The 21,096-nt window shown below is 39.9% G+C and overlaps 1 protein-coding gene across 6 annotated transcripts in view; it reads right to left on the bottom strand.

Moving 5' to 3' along the window:
• The window catches only part of PSD3 (pleckstrin and Sec7 domain containing 3), a 619,599-nt gene that overhangs the window by 205,188 nt on the left and 393,315 nt on the right, over positions 1–21,096 (bottom strand). The gene's annotated exons all lie outside the window — the stretch shown is intronic.

The raw sequence follows: 21,096 nt of genomic DNA, 5'->3' as shown, positions 1-21,096 counted from the left end.
TTGCTGTTAAAGGAAAAATCAGATCTGTACATCAAAGACTATGCCTCTCTTTATGCTACTTAAATCAATGATTTAGAGGGTTATACTGGCATCATATATGCAAGAACACTGAAGCCTGAGCATACACAATCACAACGGATGCCTGAGAAACTCACTAGACTAGTTCAGAAAAATATCCTGAGCTGGCACACGGTCTGTGAATTGAACATAAACAGACCCAGGAACCTCTAGGCTAAGATTCACAGTGAATAGACATGCTTTATTTGCAGCCTTTGTACTTTATATTCTGTTATCAGTCGCACAAACATATATTAAGTTAATCAGATGGAGAAGAGTAGGTTCTACAAGGTCAATTTTTTCCTGCAATGTTTCTATTCCCCATAGCATGGTTTGTATGGGCAAACTCAAGTGTGTATCTTTACAAAGAAAGATTGAGCTTTCAGAATAAATCAGACAAAAACCAAGAAAGAATATTACTGAAGAATTAGAATCAATACAAATTTCTCAGGCTGGTGAAACTAAGAACACAAAAAATTACTGGATATCAACAAAGGTTCTTGAAATGATTTTTCAATGCTAGAGTCAGAAACTTTCTGTTTGAGTCAACTGAAGAAAAACTCACCTAAGTAATGAAATTATGTTTTAGAAAATTTATTTGGAAAAATGAACAAAGATTGTCTAACGAATTCATTAAAAATCTACTTTAAAGAATAAAAATAACATAATTAGCATATAAATTATTTTTATGGAAAGTAGCGTCTGAAATACTTGAAGTTTTTTAAAACAGCATGTAATTATAACAAATTTGTGCACATCTCCTATGATCTAGTTTACCTTATTTAGGTATAAGCATAAACCTTATACCCTCCATATAATTTCTTAACTCCCATCTTCCCCACTACAAACTAAAGGTAACTGACTTCATGACTCATAATGCTTGACACTCTCGAGCTGTAGAATTCTATGAAATATATCAAGGTTCAGAATGGGCTCTCTCCATATTTTTAGATGCTAGATGAATGAATAGAATCTAAATTCCTTTATGTTATGCATGTGTACATGTACACATGAACACATGCATGCATGTATGTATGTGTTACTACAAAGTGAAAAGAGTGGTTTGTTGTGTAAATTCAGACAATGGCATCTGTGACTTAGAATAAAATAAAACTTTCTTGGCTTTGTTATAACTTTAGAAACAGATCTAAGTGGCTGAAGATTGTTTTGTTTGAATATACTATCTTAAATTGATTGGTGTAAACATACTATTATTAATTTACATAGAATCTTAAGAACTTGGAGGTGGAAAGGTACTTGGAACCCAACATTTTTATAATACAGATGACGATTCCTCTGTTGAAAGGCCATAAGGGTTACAGGTTCTGCAGTAAAACGCCTTATATTACTCAAATTCTAGGTCTGCCAATTATTGTGAAACCAGAGGCAAGACACTTACCTGGCCTACTCCTTGACTTGTTTCATCTTTTAATCTATAAAATGAAGATGATAATGATTCCTACTCATACGGTTATTGCAAGAGTGTGTAATGTATGTAAACACTAGAACCATGCCTGGAACATATAAGAATTCAAAACTACTAGGGATCATATCTACCGTATTTATTAGAGGATGCATCTGTAGACCAGTGAGTGTTGTTAATGATTTAGCTATTTAATAAAACTAGGGACTTTTATTAACCCTAAGCTCAAGTAAGAGTTTGAGAGGATGACAATCACCGAACCCCCCTGGGCTCCCTCCTCTGATCATCAAGGGACACACTGCATGCAAATGATGGCAACCCAGGCTATCTATTGAGCAAGCAGGATGCTGGGATATGGAAATAATGTCACATGAGCAAAAGATAAAAATTTGGGAGTGTTTTACCTTAAAAGCTAAATTTGTGAATCATAAAAGTAATCTTCAAATATCAGAAAGGTCATCAAATAAATAAGGAATTAGATTTATTATCTCTTTCTCCAAAGGCAAATTTGGCTGCTTATCAGAAAAAAAAACTTAAGAATCTAAGATTTTTTATGGTAATAGACATCCTTTCAATACGAATGTTCACATAAAAACAAGATGCTGCCTTTCAAATACCGAGGGCTGAGCTGATTATGTGTGGTTGGCTAGATGACGTTAAAAAAAAAATCTCAGAATTGCAGAATATTAGAACTTGAAAGGGACTTTAAAGTCATCTTGTCTGTTGGCTTAGTTGTCCATTAGACTCACCCGGGGAGCTTTAAAAACAACGCCAGTCCCATAAAGACTGATTACAATCACAGCTTTCTGGGGGTGGAAACTGGCATTATTTTGTTTGCTTTGGGCTGTCTTTATCATTCTCCCAGATGACTGCAGCATACAGCCACTGCATGAGAAACACCATATTAGCTCACACATGAGGAAATCGAGGGCTCACTGCTACAAAAGGATAGGACTATCTGAACCCTGCTGTGTTATTTTCAATGAACTAAATTACTCAAAAAGTCTATTGCTTCATTCGATTCCACCTATAAGTGAGATCATATGGTATTTGTCTTTCTGACTGGCTTATTTCACTTAGCAAATTAAACTGATGAACAAAATAGAAACGGAGACATGGAACATGGAACAGACTGACAGCTGTCAGAGGGGAGGGGGACTGGGGGGACTGGATGAAGGAAGGTGAAGGGATTAAGCAAAAAAAACAAACAAACACACACCACATATGTATATATAAAAACACACAGACAGACAACAGTGTGGTGACAGTCAGAGAGGGGGTGGGTATATGGAGGTGGGCAAAGTTGGGGGATGGGGACAGAAGAGACTTTGCTTGGGACAATGGGAGCGTGACAGTGTGTGTAGATGGTGTTTTAGTAAGTTGCACACTCAAACCTGTACCCCAATAAACTCAATTAAAAACAAAGAATAAATATAAAATGTCTATGGCTTTATGATAACGAGTTTGAGGAGGAAAAAGGTGTGTATTTTAAGTCCCCCCCAGAATCCAGATCATTCTCTAGTCCATTATACCTTTTCTAGTTTTATAGCCATGACATTATTAAACTTTAGTAAAAAAGGCACACAAAGCCAATCATGTAAAATGGGGTTTACTTTTAACTTTGAATTTGGCCTACTTTATCATTTCTGCTGTATGAGTGTTTCCCTGCATAGGACCCTTATCACATGTTATTGGTACTGGCTCCTTCTACTCAATTTGTGACCAAGAGGAATTGCTTGTAAATTCTTTTCTACTTACAGGTAAGAAAGATTAAAAACTACCTTTGCTTAATTTTTAAATTAAAAAACTTTTTTTTGACAGAGACAGAGAGACAGAGTCAGAGAGAGGTTCAGATAGGGACAGACAGAAAGGGAGAGAGATGTGAAGCATCAATTCTTTGTTGCTGCTCCTTAGTTGTTCAGTGATTGCTTATTCATTGATTACTTTGTCATATGTGCCTTGATTGGGGGGCTGCAGCAGAGCAAGTGACCCCCTGCTCAAGCTAGTGACCTTGGGCTTCAAGCCAGTGGCCTTGGGGTCATGTCAATGATCCATGCTCAAGCCAGTGACCCTGTGCTCAAACCAGATGAGCCCGCGCTCAAGCCGGCGACCTCAGGGTTTCGAACTTGGGTCCCTGTCGTCCCCAGTCCAACACTCTATCCACTGCACCACTGCCTGGTCAGGCAATTTTTAAAGTCTTAATTAGTGTGAGACTGGGTTAAGGACAATGGAGTGGGAATCAGAAACTCAGAATTCCAGACACAGTCACTGGCAAAGAACAGTAGACCCAGAACTGAGTGTTAATTCCATCCCTCAGCCTCTGCCTCGCAGACTGTGGTCACAGCATTCCGGTACGTAATCAGTTCTGCATGTCATTTCAAATCAGAGGCATCCTGGCAGGGGGAGACCCAGGGTGGTGGAAATGAGAAATGGCTTTACTCCTCTCTATTCTCTTTGCTTATGCACACTAACTGGGGCCGCAAACTAGTCACAGTCTTTCCCTGAAACCCATTTTCTCACTTGTCAAATGAGGGGTCAGCAGGATCACCTGAAGGGTGACTTACAACTCTAATGATCTATGATTAGATAACACCCACACTGCCAAGATCAACAGGGCCGATCTATTATGTTTTACTCTATGTAGTTGCTTTTCCTGGGGACACCATCCACCAAATGGTACATCTGAATCTACACGGTAACCCATGTTTATAGAGGGGGTCTACACACATATTACACATTCAATTTTGAAAAGTCTAATCATTATTGGAAAAGTGAATTCCATCATAGGTTAAACCATAACATGAGTAGGTGTGAATGCTAAACTGGCCCCTTGCCCTCAACACCAAAATGAAGACTCATACTAGTCCTCAAATAATGGCTCCATGAGAGCTATAAACATCATGCAGGTTGAAGGGTTTGAGATTCCTTTAATGAAGTGATCATTTACCAGAAACGGTCTTGGATTGCTAAAAAATGGCAAAATTAAGCTCTACTCAAAAATAAGAAATTTTCAACAACCCTGCCTTCCCCCAAAAATGTTCTATAAAAAATTCTCATCTCTTAACAAAAACTGTGTCTTTTAATATATTTTTAAGACCAACACTACTCTAAGAATGATGCTTTTCCTTATAGGAAGAACCTTAGGTACCAAGGTATTGCAGGTTGCTCAGAACTCAGACCAAAGGCTGGTTTTACTTAATAATTTAATTAACAAGGTCAATGCCTAAAAATCATCGTGGAAGGAACATATGGAAAACTAGGAGAAATTCAAATGGATGAAAATTTCACAATAAATATAATTAAGACAATATTAAGCAACTGAAAAACTCATTTAGATTGCAAACTATGCTCGGTTATAATTGATAAGAAGGAGACATATAATTCTCCCAGTGGAAACAAAGAGTAGGAAATAATCAAATCTTTGTGGAAGAAAGAGGACTAGGATATATAAGGGGGAAAAATGGATGTTCTTATGCTTAATTATTACTTACAAGCATGCTGCTGAAATATCATGAACGTTTCATGCAAACTTAGAAAACATCAAATGTAAATATAGTGCATTTGTTTGAACTCTATGCTGAACTATAAAATGTCCTAAAACATCTGTTTTATTGTACAGTTGGAAATGAAAAAGAGGATAATATAGTTCAATTTATGTTTTCAACTTCCATTTTTCATGCATCTTTTGGTCTATAGATAAGTCCATTTTATAAATCCAGTATCTATCACTATTAATTAACATGGTCATAGGACTCTAATTCATGCTATTTTTAGTAGCAAAAAATATAACGTAAATATTTTTAAAGAAAACAAGAGACTAGATGAAATGAACACTGTTAGCTATTTTCAGAACCTAAGTTCTCGAAATAAGAAATTTCAAAGTACCCCAAATAATGTAACATCAAATCTGGGAGGGCAGACTGCTTGGTAACTTTCTTCTTCATGAAAATGCTCAGAGAAACAAACTGGACAATACCAGCCAAACGGCAAGGAGCAGTGGAGGCAGGCCACCCACAGGAGAGGTCGTCGGGCCACCTCCACAGCCACTGTCCGCGCTGCTGCTCTGTCCGGAGCCCACATCCACGTCACTCGGCTTTGTTTCCCTGCGTCCTGCTCCCATCTCCGACCTGTGACCGGCCTGACGGGCACTGGCTCCACGCCGATAGCTCCGCTGCGGTCACTGGGCCTGGGTCCCCCACACTGCCCTTACAGCCCTCGGTCTGGCCACCTGCTCGCTCTCTCCTCAGAGACTGACCTTAGTTCCCCTTTTCCCAACTGCTTCACAACTCCTCCTCCTCAATCCTGACAGCTTGCAGTGACCTGCTCCTGCTGCAGAGACAGAAAATACCTTGGTGTTTCATGTGCAAAATTCTCAAGTAGAACACATAAGCCTTAAGTGCCGCTCTTTGGGGCCTCTTCCAGCAATCAAATGACTGCCCGTCTATTAGAAGCAGGGAGAGTCTGCGTGACCTCGAATAAGTCTCAACTCCTCTTCGAGCCGACCCTTAAGTTCCTAGGTTTCCTCATCTACAAATTCAGGGTTATCAGACTAGAGAGACTTTGAAGATTACCTCCAGCTCTAATAAAAACATTCTTGGATTCCTAATCTCAGTGAAATGGCACCACCAGGCACCTCCTGAGTTTGCTTAAACGTCACTGCACCTTCCCCTGTGAGGCCAACCTAAACCCTCCCGCACCTCCTCACTCTGTCGGGAGCAGCACTTCTGCCTTGGGTCTCCCAGTGTCTCCTGGTTTCTGCGGACTGTGAATTAGTTTGAGGGCCTCCCCAAGAGCAGAGGGTTCACCTGATCCTCCAGAAAGATGTGCTGGCACCCAGTCTACAATAAATGGAGGAATGAAAGGAAGAAAAACACCAAGGATTATCAGGCTCAATTATCAAAAGGGACTGAGTATTTCCTGTTGTCTGTTTTTTAAATCTTAGACAACAAAACACTGAGCCAGAGGTAGATTAGAACAAATGGGCAGGGGAAGGCTTACAGGTACTAGTAATGAGCCAGAGGATGTGCTAACCACTTTGACATATGTAATCTAATTGAATCTTTATAACAACTGTTCAAATAAAGTAACATCATCTCCCTTTTGCAGACGGAGAAAGGAGCCTCAGAATGCATCACCAACTTGCCCAATGTACATAAAGCCAGTTAAATAGCAGGGTCAGAGCTTTTTACCCAAGATGATGAGACTCCAAGAATACATGGCTCTTCCCCCACTGCCTGTTTCTATCCTGATTCCCACTTCATATCCATGGCTCACAGGAGCCAATTTTATCTGATATTAAAATCCTAGAATTAAAAACAAACAAACAAAGGATTTGGAAAACGTGGAATACTCTACAAACACTGCAGCTGTGCAATAATTCATGCACAAACTCTACAATTATATGTTGGCACTAGCTACATAAACCGGTACCTTTAAAATGTAACATCCTAAAACCCAATCTTGTGCTAAAATTATCTACCGGAATCAGTGGCAATATAACAATATGGGCTTCGATGTATTGCAGCGTCTGATTTTACCATAAAAGAGAAATGCTCTGCCATCCAGTTCCCATAGATGGAACTGTGACTGTCGGAAACAGAAGAAAAACGCAGGTGGAGTCCTCAAGGAAAAAGTGGAACCTACATGAAAAGTAAATGATTTTAAGCAGCAGACCAACCAGTAGGATGTATTTAAACAAGTGTTTAAGAAAACCAGTATGAAAGAGGTGTAAACACATTACCAAAAGGCCAATGAGGAAAATAAGCTTTTAATCATTTTTCACTTTTTTCCTTGGAAAGTTTTGGTGATTTGCATTTGAGAGGCCTATTAGAGGGAAGATATAAAAAGGAATTGCAAATGCAAGAGAACAGAGGAGCATTCTACCTTTTATTCTAATTTCTTGGACTGGTCTTCTGATATCCCTGCAATATACATGTTTTTGATATTTCATCCTATTTCCCTCATGGTCTTTTTAGAAACCCAATATAGCCCAAAGTCATGAAGACAGATGGGCTTTCAATCTGCTGCACTTAGCCTGACCAGTGGTGGCGCAGTGGATAAAGTGTCGACCTGGAACGCTGAGGTTCCCGGTTCGAAACCCTGGACTTGCCTGGTCAAGGCACATATGGGAGTTGGTGCTTCCTGCTCCTCCTCTTGTTCTCTGTCTGTCTCTCTTTCTCTAAAAATGAATAAATAACATAAAAATAAGTCTGCTGCACAGACCTGTACACACTTAAATCAGAATGGTCAGGCTTATAGCCGTGGCACTAGAATATCACAAGCAAGAAAAAATATCCTTTATAATCATAACAATGTAATGTTATACCTAAAATATAAACAGTCTTTGAAAATATATACAATTGTGTATATATATTGGGGGGGGGCAGAGACAGAGAGATAGAGAGAAGAACAGATAGGAACAGACAGACAGGAAGAAAGAGAGATGAGAAGTATCAAATTCTTTGTTGTGGCATCTTAGTTGTTCATTGATTGCTTTCTCGTATGTGCCCTGACCAGGGGCTACAGCAGAGTGAGTGACCCCTTGCTCAAACCAGTGACCTTGGGCTTCAAGCCAGTGATCTTTGGGCCATGTCTATGATCCCACACTGAAGCCATACTTGGTGAGCCTGTACTCAAGCTGCATGAGCCCGCGCTCAAGCCTAAGCTTGCAACATCAGGGTTTCCTCCTGGGTCCTCCTTGTCCCAGTCCAACGCTCTGGCCACTGTGCCACCGCCTGGTCACGCTTTGCATATTTTCATGCCTATGCTTTTGTTAAAACACTGGTGAACCCTGACTCCCACTCTAACTCAGGTAGGCCTTTACCACCTAGGAATCAAAATGCAATCGACATTTATCCTATTTTTAACAACAGGCCTAGATATTACATCATTTTGGTGATCTACTCCAGGGTTTAGTTATTCTAATGAAAATTACTGGAATTACTTATTTCTGGCTAAACTCTACAATTTAGTTCTTTTGGTTTATTTCCTAGTAAGACAAAGAGCTGGTCACAACCATCCTCAATAATAACATTTCACAGCCGAGAATTATAGCCTAGAGTCATTAAATTTTTCATTTTCCAAGTTAAGAACCACCTTTCAGGGGATGATAGATACTGACAATTTTCGAGTTTTAGGAGGCTGAGAGCAGAATCAGGCCTCATATTCTCCACAATGACAGATGGCAAGTCACATGGTCTTGGAGACTTACCTAGAATGACTACCCAATTCCTGTAGTCAGCTCATTCCCCTATTTGCTAAGAAATAAAGTGAAATTTAAAAACCTGTTGATATTTTTTAAGGTTAAAAACGGTTTCTCAAAGACAAATAATTCTCCACTCTTAATAATGATAATGTAAAAACACACCATAAATTGAAGTCTGGCCTTTTCATAAAAAATACACCACTTACTGGAAGTTAACGGCATGGAAGGATCTTTACTGGAAACTTTCAACTAAGTATTACAAATAAGAAAAACATAAGAATCTAAAGAAATTGCCCATGAGAGTTTCTGAAGATTTGGTTTCATAGATTTTTTAACGCAATTTTGCCAACAGAAAAAAAATATGCAACTGAGTGGTGAACGAACAAGGAAAACACACACACACACACACACACATACACACTCAAAGGCAGCAGCACTGTGGAACTATAGAAAAAAATAAGTGAAAGCTACAACAACCTGTTTGAGCTACCAGAAAATGTAGCTTTGTATATATACTAAAGTGTGGAAAGCCAATGGTGAAAGAGGAAATCAGGAACAGTTCCGGTACCTCTGAATAGAAAAGCATAAAGCTTTAATAAGCCACCATCGGAGATCATGGCAGGATGGGGACAGGAAGATGGCCACATGGTGAAGACAGCCGTGCTTCCCTTGTGGGTGATAACTAGCTAAATTAACTACTGTATGACTTGCTTGTAGACTATTTACTCAGAACACAGAAAGCAACCCCCAGAAGAACTATTTTCTCCTCTCCAAGCTAGTAACAAGTAGCCCAGAAGAAGAATGGGCTTCCTCTGGCTGGCCTCTCTACTCCTCATGACCAGGCCGTCAGATCTGGGTGGAAGGTGGGAAGGAAAGGAAAGAAAACACACACTGGCCAGCCATAGGAAGAAAGGTTTGGAAAGACTCTTGAGTGCTAAGTGGCCCTGGAGGTGTGAAGAGCAAATTGTGAGTCACACGAGAGAAGTGACATTTGTGGATCCTCATTAAAAGGCCCCTTGGCTTTTTGCCACCATACCTTCCTTTTTGAATTCTATTTCTCCTACCCAGCTTTCAAAATACCAGCCAGCTGTGCTGGTTTCATTATTTTAGCCCTTATGGACACATCCTTTAAAAGGCTGAATAAAAATGACCATTGGCAGTTACAGCCTTTGTACTTTTAAAAGGTTGGCAGGAGACATTGTAAGACTTTTTTGTACAGATGCATACATGCTTTTCAAAATAAAAAGGTATACACAATCTTTTCTAAAAGCTTATATATAAATAGGTAAAAAGGAAGATAAGTGTTCAAAGTAACCTATGCATATACAAAGGGATTTTTCCTTTATGTGGAATAACTTAGAAAATAAAATCGGCTGATAAGGCTGTAGTGTTTTGAGAGATGCCCCAGGGCCACAGGGTCTCCCGGAGAAGCTGAGATCGTACTGATACTGTCATCCACATGGAGCAGGGTACAGAGTCCACCAACAATGGGCAGAGTTCAGTACTGTGAGAAGTATGAAGGAAGAGTGGTATACTTTTATGGAAGGCCACATTCCCTGGTTTTCATCCATAGATTTGGAGTTCTGAAGTTTAGCAATATGGAAATAAAATTCTTTAGATTCATAGAGTCTAACAGCCAAAGAGAAAGTGATACAAAAACCACACCATAAAACTGCCCCAGACCTTTTAAAGATAATATTTCTACATATTAAGTGTGTTACTTTTTGACATTCTTCCTATCTTTTTCTACTTAGATCTTAAAAAAAAACACACGTCCGTATGCTACAATGGCTGCAATGGCTCAGTGCAAAGAATAACTAAAACACACAGAAAGCAGTCATGGGGTAAGGAGGGGCTGTACTGAGCATATGATACATTGTCATCTCATCTTCCTCCACATGGGCACTTAAACTATTACACGTCCCCCTCCCCCCAATTCAGGCTCCATCGTATCCATCAGAGCAGCCTCTTAAATGACAAGTAAATGCTACTGCTTTGCAGGAAGTTTCCCAGATGCTCCCCTGCTGGAAGTCGCTCATCTTTATTCGGAGAGCCCTCCCCATTTTATATGTACCTCTCTTGTGTAGGCAGGATTCTAAAGATGCTGCCCCCACCTCCCAAGATTCTCATCCCCTGGTTATTTAATCAAACACCTATCTAGGCACTGCTGGGAAGGAACTCTGCAGATAGAATTAAGATTAATCAGCTGACCTTAATACAAAAAGAACATTCTGGATTATCTGGGGGCAGGGGTTCTAAGTAAATGTACTCTTCAAAGCATAAGAGGAAGACAAAACTGTGACTCAGGGGACAGAAGAGTAGAGCAGAGGCTAGACAAAGCAGTAAGGGGCCAGAGGCCGATGAAGGGTGAGGACCTGACCTGTCAGTGCTGGACGTGAAGACAGAGGAAGGGGCCGGAAACCGCGGGCTGCGGTGGCCTCTAGAAGCTGAGAAGGAGCCAGCAGCCAACAAGGAAATGTGCCCTCGGTCCTGCAGCCACATGGGCCTGATTCCTGCCCACAACCTGAAAGAGCTCGGCAGGGGCTTCACCCTGAGACTTTCCAGGAAGGAACATAAACCTGCCTACACCTTGACTTTATCTTATGAAACCTGGGGCAGAAAAAAAGACTCCAGGCCAACCCAAACCTCTGACTGACAAAATGGCGAGGTGATCAATCTGTACTGTGTTAAGTAAGCCCCTGAGTCTATGGTAATGTTACAACAGCAATAGAAAACTAATATGCTTTCTTTTGTACTTTATTCTATTTAATAGTTCAAATCTCAGAGGACATCAGAATCACCTGTAGAACTTTTTAGAATGCACATGGGCTCTAGCCCTGGAGATCTGTAATTATTGGGGGGTCAGGAGAGGAGGGAGAAGACATTGAGTTTTTGTTCATAGCTCTGATAGTAACATTTTCCCCAATATTTAAAAATATTAGATGTTTTGACTTTGGGTGGTGAGCACATAATACAACATATAGATCATGTATCATAGAAATGTACACTTAAAACCTATATAATCTTGATATCACCCCAATAAATTAATAAAAAATAAAGGCCAGGTCTGAGCTCCAGGGGCACTTGGGCCAGTGATTTAAGCTAATATATATATATATATAATATATAATATATAATATATATATATTATACACACACACACACACACATATATTAGCATCACCCCAATAGTTTCCTACATGCTTTTTCCCAGTGTTAGGCAAAATAAGTTTGTAAAATGTGATTTTTATGCTCACTTTGTTGAAAATGGTGCTGCCCACGTGACTGATGCTGCCCAGGTGAAATCGCTAATTACCTTCCTGCTTGGGAAGGGCCATTGTCATGCTAATGTGTGCTGGAGGAGGGGTTTTTGCACCAAAGAGTTGTAAGAAAAAGGAGAAAGGAGGAAGAAGGAGGCCATGGTTTTGCAGAGTTAGAGCAGGGAGGAAGAGTGCTGGAGAGAAGGAAGAAGCAGCCAAGATGGCAGGGTGCTGAAGGAGAAGCCAGTTTGTGCAGAGAGTAAGAAGCCATGTTGGCAGATGGGGAACCAGAGGGGGGACTTAGACTGGTCAGGGGGGCCTTTGATTCTAAAAAGAACGGAAAAGATTCTCCTGGTTGTGGAACCAGGGAATGTGTGAGTGGGTTTTGGTGCCCTGTGTGTTGTTTTCACTCGCTGGCTGGTTGCGAGGCTAGAATAAAGGGACGGCCCACCATTTTTCGGCTCCGCTGTTTCTTTACTGTCCACCTGAGTTCAATGAGAACCTGCACGCACCTGCAGCGATGGCCGTGACTATTGGCCATTCACTCAGGTAATTCCAATCCTCACACCCTCAGAGTATACCGCTGCTGACCTTTTCCCCTTGCCACAGGTTACTTTCGCCTATACTAGTACTTCATATAACAAGATCATGCATCCCAAACATTTGTATAAAGCGTCTCAATGTGGCGTGTAATGGCCATCCGTTCCATTTTATTATCACATGGTTTTATCCGTCCATCTGCTGGTGGGCATTTGGGTCCTTTCCAGTTTTCCAGATCTATTATGAATAAAGCTGTTACGAATACTCTTGTGATGTATGCTTTCATTTTTCTTGAGTTGCTGGATCACAGGGTAATTTTATAAGAAAGTTCAAGACCTTTCTCTGAAGTGTCTGTACCATTTAGCAGTTTCCATCTGAGAATATGTCAGCTGCCTGCTTTTTCTCCCCTCACCTCGAATGATGTTAATGTGCAGCCAGAGTTGGGAAACACTACACTAGATTAGAGATTAGGGCACTATGCATGTCTTCCTCACCTTTACTTTCCCTGGTATATTTAGCACAGTCTTTCCCAAAACAGGAACGCACACATCCTATCAGACTTCACCTGGATCCAGCTCCTGACTTCTGCCATACGCGGCAGAAGTATCAAGTACGTGTCTGTACCTTAACACAGTTAGGATATGATTTTGAATAAAACATTTCATAATGTGTGTAATCCTGGGTCTGCTGTTTGTTTTCCTACCAAATTCAAAGCTCCCTGAGGGCACGGCCTGGTCTGTCTTATTCAGGGCTGTTCTCCTGAACCTGCACAGAGTCGGGCACGTAGCAGGGCCTCGGTGACTGTGCTGAGTACTCCAGTGACAGGGAAATCCTGCGCTTGCTGTTTATTGTCACTGAAATACAAGGCACAATCTCCACTCTGGGAGAGTCCCAGGCCTACAGCTCTCAATACTCTGAGGAACAAAGATCCTTCTGAAAATCTGATTAAAGCTATGGATCTCTCCCCAAAACAGTTATATCAATATATACATTCACAATTCTGTATACAGTATAAAATTGTTCACATAAGCTCACAAAGCCCATCTACAGTCAGAAATCACTGTGTTTTATATGAAACTGAAATCATTTCTGGAATTATGCTAAGTAAAAGGGATACTGTGACCAACAAGCACAGTCTCTGCCCCTAAGAATAGGGGCAGGGGGAGATCACGCACAAGGGACAAATAATCCAAAATTTACATAGTCTCAGAACCCATAACTCTTTTCTTTCTTTCTTTCCTTTTCATGCAAGCAATCAGGTATTTAATAAAAAGCATGTCTATGAAAACAGGAAAAAAGAGGTTAATGATCAGAATAAATTAAAAACCCATTTCTGGGTCTGTGCGGCCGTCAGTCGAGATTTCTGGACGTGAGGCTCAAAGTTTCTTTTGCTGGAATGAAGGTGGGCAGGAACTAGCCAACAGATCCTCCTTGTCTGCCCTTTGAATGTGTCTGATGATGTTGTCAGCTGCTCAGGTGAGTGAGTTCTGCATGGTTAACACTGCATCGTAATTGAGATGCTTTAAGGGTGAGGTGTTGTGGTGATTTTTCTCAAGTTTATATTATGTCCTTTAGCTGACATTTGCAATTGCAAGGCACTGAAAAGTTTTAGTTCTTAGTAACTCTAAATCAAAGGATCGGAAGTAAATGAAACATTAGTTTGAAGGGTGATAGCCAAAAATTCAGGATCCAGTCCAGTTATAGGTGAAAAATAAAATATGAAAGATAATTAACTGAACTAGAATTTAATTTCCACAACTGTTACTATCGACTCTATGGAAACACAATTTCTCTCCCTAAAATCATCCTCATTTTTCTCAAAGATAATCAAATGAAGACTATTTACTGCATAAGTCTAGTTTCAATAAATTTGGCTTAATTATTAGCATAAATAAAATAAGAATAGCAATTGACCATATAGGGTCTCTTAAGTCTGCTTTGCTGGAATCTCAGAAGGAGTCTGCAGATTGAACTTGAATCCTTCAGAGGAGGAAGCCAGGCCACGGCAATACCCACAGATTTGGGTGAATTCCTCAAGTTCTTGATGCCCCCAAACACCTTGAGGTTCTATCTTTGCCAGCCCTTCATTCCTTACCTGGAAAGACTGCCATGAACTATGTAAATAAGCAAGGTCCCAGGGGGTTTTTCCCAGGGGCTTTTATTGGCCCCTAAAGTTCATCTTAATTCCTTAAAGCTTTCTGGCGACATCTAGAGTCTATGCAGGTCTCTTAAACATGACATGCCACTCAAAGTCTTGGTTAATAAACCTAGTTTCCAATTATCCTGTTATAAAGAGAACAGGTTCTCGCTGAATTCATACAAACAACCATATTGCCATGAAAATTAAATAATACTCATTAAGAGTTTCCACATTCTAGAGGAATCAGGTAGGAATAAAAATAGACATGCTTCAGTATTGCTTACAAAAGTATAATTTACCAAACTGCTCTAAGAAATGTTTCTTTATATGTGGAAAACAAAAAAAAAATTTAATCAATGTTTTGAACAAAGTCATAAAAATAATTATCCTCAGTTCATTCAGTCCCATATGATCAATTCTTCGTTGTCCAGATCATTTGCCAGTATTTCCATACATCTGGCTATTCCTTAGAAATCTAAGAAATAAATCTGAACCCAGTTTAAAGGTATGATCTGAAAACTTACTCTTAGAAAACTCTATCTTAGAGTAAGTCAGAGTCCTTTCCATGGATCTTGAAGAGGAAACCTATTTGCAAATGCATCAGAGTAAAACAATAACTGTCTGTAAATGACAAAATTTTAAATGACATGTTTATAGATCTGACTATAATGCAACTGACAAAGAACTTTGCTTTTCAGTCTTGATGTGGCTTCTTTCAATCCCTAGTTGGGACTTCATTCAGCTAGGTTTCAGGCGGTTCTGAATGATGGTTCTGTAGTTTAGTTGAAATTTTGATGTGGTTATAGGTGGATACGAGTACTGAATTTACCTATCCATAACTCTTTTCAAAGATGTCTCTTTTGCCTAAGTCTACAACATATCACTAGCAACTGGAAATGCAAATAATAACCCTTGAAGGTTATATTTTGAGTACACAGATTTACCTCTGATTTATGCTTCTGGAAGTGAAAGGAAAAAGAGGAAAAGGAGAGTAACAATTTATCTATGTTGCATTCTTAAGGCGTAATTGCTTCTAGAATTAAGCAACCTCATAGTGAAATGGCTTGTGCCAGCAGTAAGCACTGACATCCCTTGGTGGTCTTCAAATGGCAGTGTGATGAAATGAACACAGTGGTGTTCTCATCTGGAAAAGAATGTGAAGGTAGCGGAATTCTCACAGGCATTCCAGCGAGATGAGGAGGAAGCAGCACAGGAATATGTGTCTACATTGACCATGAGGCACGGTGCAAAGAGGAAGGCTCCTGTACCAGCCGCATCCTTGAGAGGTCTGGGCAGACATGTTCGCTGGTGTTTCTGAGAAAGCGACATCACGGCACAAAAGCTATCTGCTATCTGTGAAGAGTCTGAGGGAAGGGCCAATGTTACAACAACTAAAAGAAATAGAAAGCTCTAAAATAACAACAAAGAAAACCCAACACTGAGAGGGAATGCAGTTCAAGAATGTTTTTGGGTATAGAGATAAATTATTCTATATTAGCAGATTTTCTGATAGAAGCTAATTTCTTTAAATGCCAAAATCTTCATAAAATAATCTTGTTGGCAAGCTTTCCCAATCTATTTCACACATCCTGTCTCCTTAATCAAATTAAGTAAATGTAATGTAACATTTTTGATGACTCATTAAGTACATCCATTACTCTCTGCTGGGCTATAATTCAGCCATTCTCTGAGAAGCTACTGAGGACATAGATTTCCTGCCCTTTGTCAAAACGACTCCAGCTGTTCAGTTTGGCGACCCAGTGTTTTTCAAGGTTTCATTTTCTTTACATCTCATTTGCAAATCACTTCTTGAGAATGTCCATATAGCTGACTAACAGCACCCCAACTTTATCCTTCTAATTCATGGCTAACTGGGAAAAACTGTTTCTTCAAAATAATTGACTTAAAATAGTTTGATTTAAAATATTAGGAAAAACCTAAATGTTTCATGTCCCTTGGTGGTCAGCTAACTGGGAAAAAACTGTTTCTTCAAAATAATTGACTTAAAATAGTTTGATTTAAAATGTTAGGAAAAACCTAAATGTTTGATGTCCCTTGGTGGTCTTAAGGTCTAAATTTGTTTTAGAAAAATCCATTGGATGTGACTATTGCCTTGTGGCGAGGACCTGGCTCAGAGAGGATTAGTGGCAGGTCTGGCCCAGCCCCCAGTTTTTGGGGTTTTTTTTAATAATTTTATTTTTAATGGGGTGACATCAATAAATCAGGATACATATATTCAAAGATAACATGTCCAGGTTATCTTGTTGTTCAATTATGTTGTATACCCATCACCCAAAGTCAGATTGTCCTCTGTCATCTTCTATCTAGTTTTCTTTGTGCCCCTCCCCCTCCCCCTCTCCCTCTCCCCCCCCCCCCCGTAACCACCACACTCTTATCAATTTCTCTTAGTCTCACTTTTATGTCCCACCTACATATGTAATAATGCAGTTCCTGTTTTTTTCTGATTTACTTATTTCACTTCGTATAATGTTATCAAGATCCCACCATTTTCCTATAAATGATCCGATGTCATCATTTCTTATCCAGCCCCCAGTTTTAAGCAGCTACTTGTACATTGGTATTCACCTGTGTCTAAATGGCCATTTGCTTAGGATACTCCAGGGGAAAAGACTGGGGCAAAATTTTGAAATTTAGTTATTTTTAAAAATAGGCCATATATGAGGGTCAGAATAAAATTTGTAAGGTTTGTTATACAAACTCTGTAATACCCATTTATTCTGGCTGTTCAGGGTGACTTTTATTATGTGTTTTCAACTTTTTCAGGCTTTTTTAGATAACTGACCTTTACATTAGTGAAGCATTAATACAACCCCAAAGCACATTGTTTTCCTTTATAGATTTGTTTTTCCTGTACAGTTATATACAAATGCTTTTAAATTAAAGTCTGTTTCCACAGGCACAGACAACAGTGTGGTGATTACCAGAAGAAAAGGAGGTGGGGGAGGTGGAAGAGAGTATAGGGGGATTGGATGGTGACGGAAAGAGACTTGACTTGAGGAGGGGAAGACACAGTATAGTAAGTATATAGAGGATGCACTATAGAATTATACCCCTGAAACCTATATAATTTTATTAACCACTGTCACCTCAATAAATTTAATAATAATAAAAAAATCTTTGTTTCTATGCATCCTTAATGGTTAGGAAGGAACATTTGCTATGATAGTTCATTTGCCATTGGATTGTAGGCCTGTTAATAGAAGTGCATTGGCCCTGAGGAACTCCCACCTACTCCCCAATCCCCACCGGTATATCATACCCAAAGGAAAATGGTTTAAATTCACAAAGCGACCCACTGCATTCACACTACATTCATATCAATATTACATGTTCAAGCTTGAGTGAGAGAAGCAGCAACCTTGATGGACTATGTCATGACATTTAAAAATGGTGTAAAGACACATTCTAACATCTGTGGATGCATCTGAATATGAAATTCTGTAGCACTTCTTCACGATCAAACTAAAACTTGAATCTATCTAGAAATTATTAATATTCCATGACAGTACCCTTAGTGATTACTACATCCCATGTCAAACGTTTTTTCTTTCTTTTTGTTTAATAATCTGTTTGTACTTTTTAAAAAGCATCTATTCTGTCAAAATGTTCTAACAGACTTCTTTGTAATAGATTTTTTTTTTTTAAAGCATCAACATGATTCGTAGGTCTTCAGCTACTTCAAAGTATTATCCTCATTATCGTCACCAGTTTTCATTCAGGGTCTGAATCATTCCAAAGGGAGCATCATTATTGTGTGCATGCCGAGCACGTCACTGGAGGCAACGGCGGACCTCCAGATTTCCATGGGGACAGCGAGCAGGAATGCACCGCGAACCTTTTATCACAACTCAGCTGGATTCGTTTCACCAAGAAAAGCGGTATTCCATATTTTATGCCAGAACCTTTAAAGCTTTTCTCTTTAAAAGCTTGCTAACATAGCTTTTCTCTTAAAAGGCTCTCCTGCTTCCATCGGAATAAGCATCCAAGCACTTCCCCTCCCTAGATACTGTTGCTACCAGGTTTCCATGACCTTCTCTGAAAGAACTCACCTACTCTAGGCAACAGTTGATGCTCTTTTTTTAGCTACACTTAAATACCATCCATAAGTTCCTATTTTCAACTGCATACTCCGAATATAACTCAGATCAAGTATTTCTGAGACTTCACTGAGGATTTTCATTTATAAGAAGTTCAGATGTTTTTCAGATGGGGCCTGCCTGCTGCTTCTGCATGTGATTTTTTAGGAGTAACCCTTTGAGAATGCTGCTACAACCAAGGTAATGTTCTTGGACTTAAATCTGAACTTTCACTCTTAAGTACACACTTCTTTGTCTAAATCAATAAAAAAAAATTAAAGTTAAAACTTGAGAGATATAAAAAATAACCTGAGAGAGATGACTTGAATTTACAAAGAAATAAATGACAATTGAAAAAGATCCTTAAAGATCACGCATAGTGTTTTGGTAACTACTTCTTTGCCAAGGAATATTTTGCTCAAAAGACATTGCATGAGTAAGTTTGAGCACAACAGAAAAACAAAACAAGAAGTTCCGGTCCAGGTGGTACCGTGGGCCACAGAAGCCTGGACTGAAAACCTTAAAGTTATGGGCACAGCCCCAATATCTTATTTTACAAAGAAACTAAGGCACCAAGAGGTGGAATTACTACTGGAAGGCTCTGTCACTAGTCACTAGCATCACCAAGAGCCTCAGAGCCCAGTCACGGAAACTGGAGCAGTGCTGGGAAAACAAGCTCACACTAGGCGCCCTGGGATGCGTCCTAGATGACCAGTGCCTGCCGCTGAACACACAGAATTGCATTAACCGTCATAACCACTCTCGGAGGAGGTCGTATTACCCATGTTATACATGAGAAAACAGTGAGGTGGCCTGGCCCAGGTAAAATATTGGGCTTACCTTCCAGAGCCGACACTACTTATTCCACTCCACCACAGAGCCCTCCATTCCACTGGCTTCACAGATCCAATACTAACTCAGAAGAAACAATGGCGGTTAGAACAGCGATTTTCAACCCTTTTCATCTCCGGGCACACATAAATTAATTACTAAAATTCTGTGGCATATCAAAACATATATTTTTTACCCATCTGACCCCCCCCCCCCCGAACAAGCATAATTTTGATTTATTCCCACTGGACAGCTATTGCTGTGTTGGCTGTTGTCACTTTTCTATTTGACGATCTAAGAAAAAGAGGTCAGTGCCCCTGACTAAATAATCAGGTATTGAATGTGTTAAGATGCTTGTGGCAACACTGGTTGAAAATCGTTAGTTTACAATACAGGTGGTAGAGGAAGAGGGGCAATCTAGGAAAAGAGTTTTGCAAAAGAAACTTTAGTAATGAGCACAAAATAATTCCATAGCTAATATATTTCCCTCAATACGGTTGCCACCCACATCTAAGCCACCATTCCTCTTCTGGTGGACAATTGCAACCATTTCTTTCCCACCTTTTCCAATTCTACTCCCTTTTCCTTCCAAACAATTCTCCACAGCATCTGGAGTAACAGAAATAATTAAAAACCAAAAAAAACCCCACCAGATTTATGTGACTTTCCAGCTCTCAACTCTGGAAAATAACTTCCATTGCCTTTTTCTCAATACACTGTTGTCCTTAATGCTGCTACACAGTTATATCTAAGCTGTTGATCGTGACATTCAGCAATATGAAAGAAAGGCCAAGAGCAATGGAATTTCATTATGCTAATTTTTACACGATACATAAAAGTCTCTGGCTGAATGGAAAGAAACTGCCTTTTTTTGGTGTGTGTGGACTTTTTCTTTTTCATTGAAAATTGTATTTAGATAAATGTAGATGCATGTGCAGGTTTGTTTTTGTTTTGGGGGATTTCTTTTAGTGAGAGGAGGGAGGCAGAGACAGACTCCTGCATGCGCCCCGACTGGGATCCACCCAGCAAGCCCACTAGGGGGCGATGCTCTGCCCATCTGGGGCCTTTGCTCTGTTGCAACAGGAGCCATTTTTTTTTCTTTTTCTTTTTTTTTTTTTTTTAGTGCTTGAGGCAGAGGCCATGGGGCCATCCTCAGCTCCCAAGGCCAACTCACTCTAGCCAATCGAGCCATGGCTGCGGGAAGGGAAGAGAGAGAGAAAGAAAGGGGGGAAAGGTGGAGAAGCAGATGAGCACTTCTCCTGTGTGCTCTGACTGGGAATTGAACCCTGGACTCCCACACACCAGGTGGACACTCTACCACTGAGCCAAATGGCTAGGGACATGAAGGTTTTTAAAATTTTTTGTTTATTGATTTTCCTTTTTTAGAGAGAAAGAAAGAGAAGAGGGAAGGAGGAGAAGTAGAGGAGGGAGGGAGGGAGGGAGGGAGAGAGAAACATCAATTTGTTTTTCTACCTATTTATGTATTCACTGGCTGATTCTCATATTTGCCCTGACTAGGGATCCAACCCACAACCTTGGTGCAC

Source organism: Saccopteryx bilineata, chromosome 6 (genome assembly GCF_036850765.1).
Source record: "Saccopteryx bilineata isolate mSacBil1 chromosome 6, mSacBil1_pri_phased_curated, whole genome shotgun sequence".
Lineage (NCBI taxonomy): Eukaryota > Metazoa > Chordata > Mammalia > Chiroptera > Emballonuridae > Saccopteryx > Saccopteryx bilineata.
The sequence above is the reverse complement of the archived record's forward strand: the minus strand, read 5'-3'. Positions and strand labels throughout refer to the sequence as shown.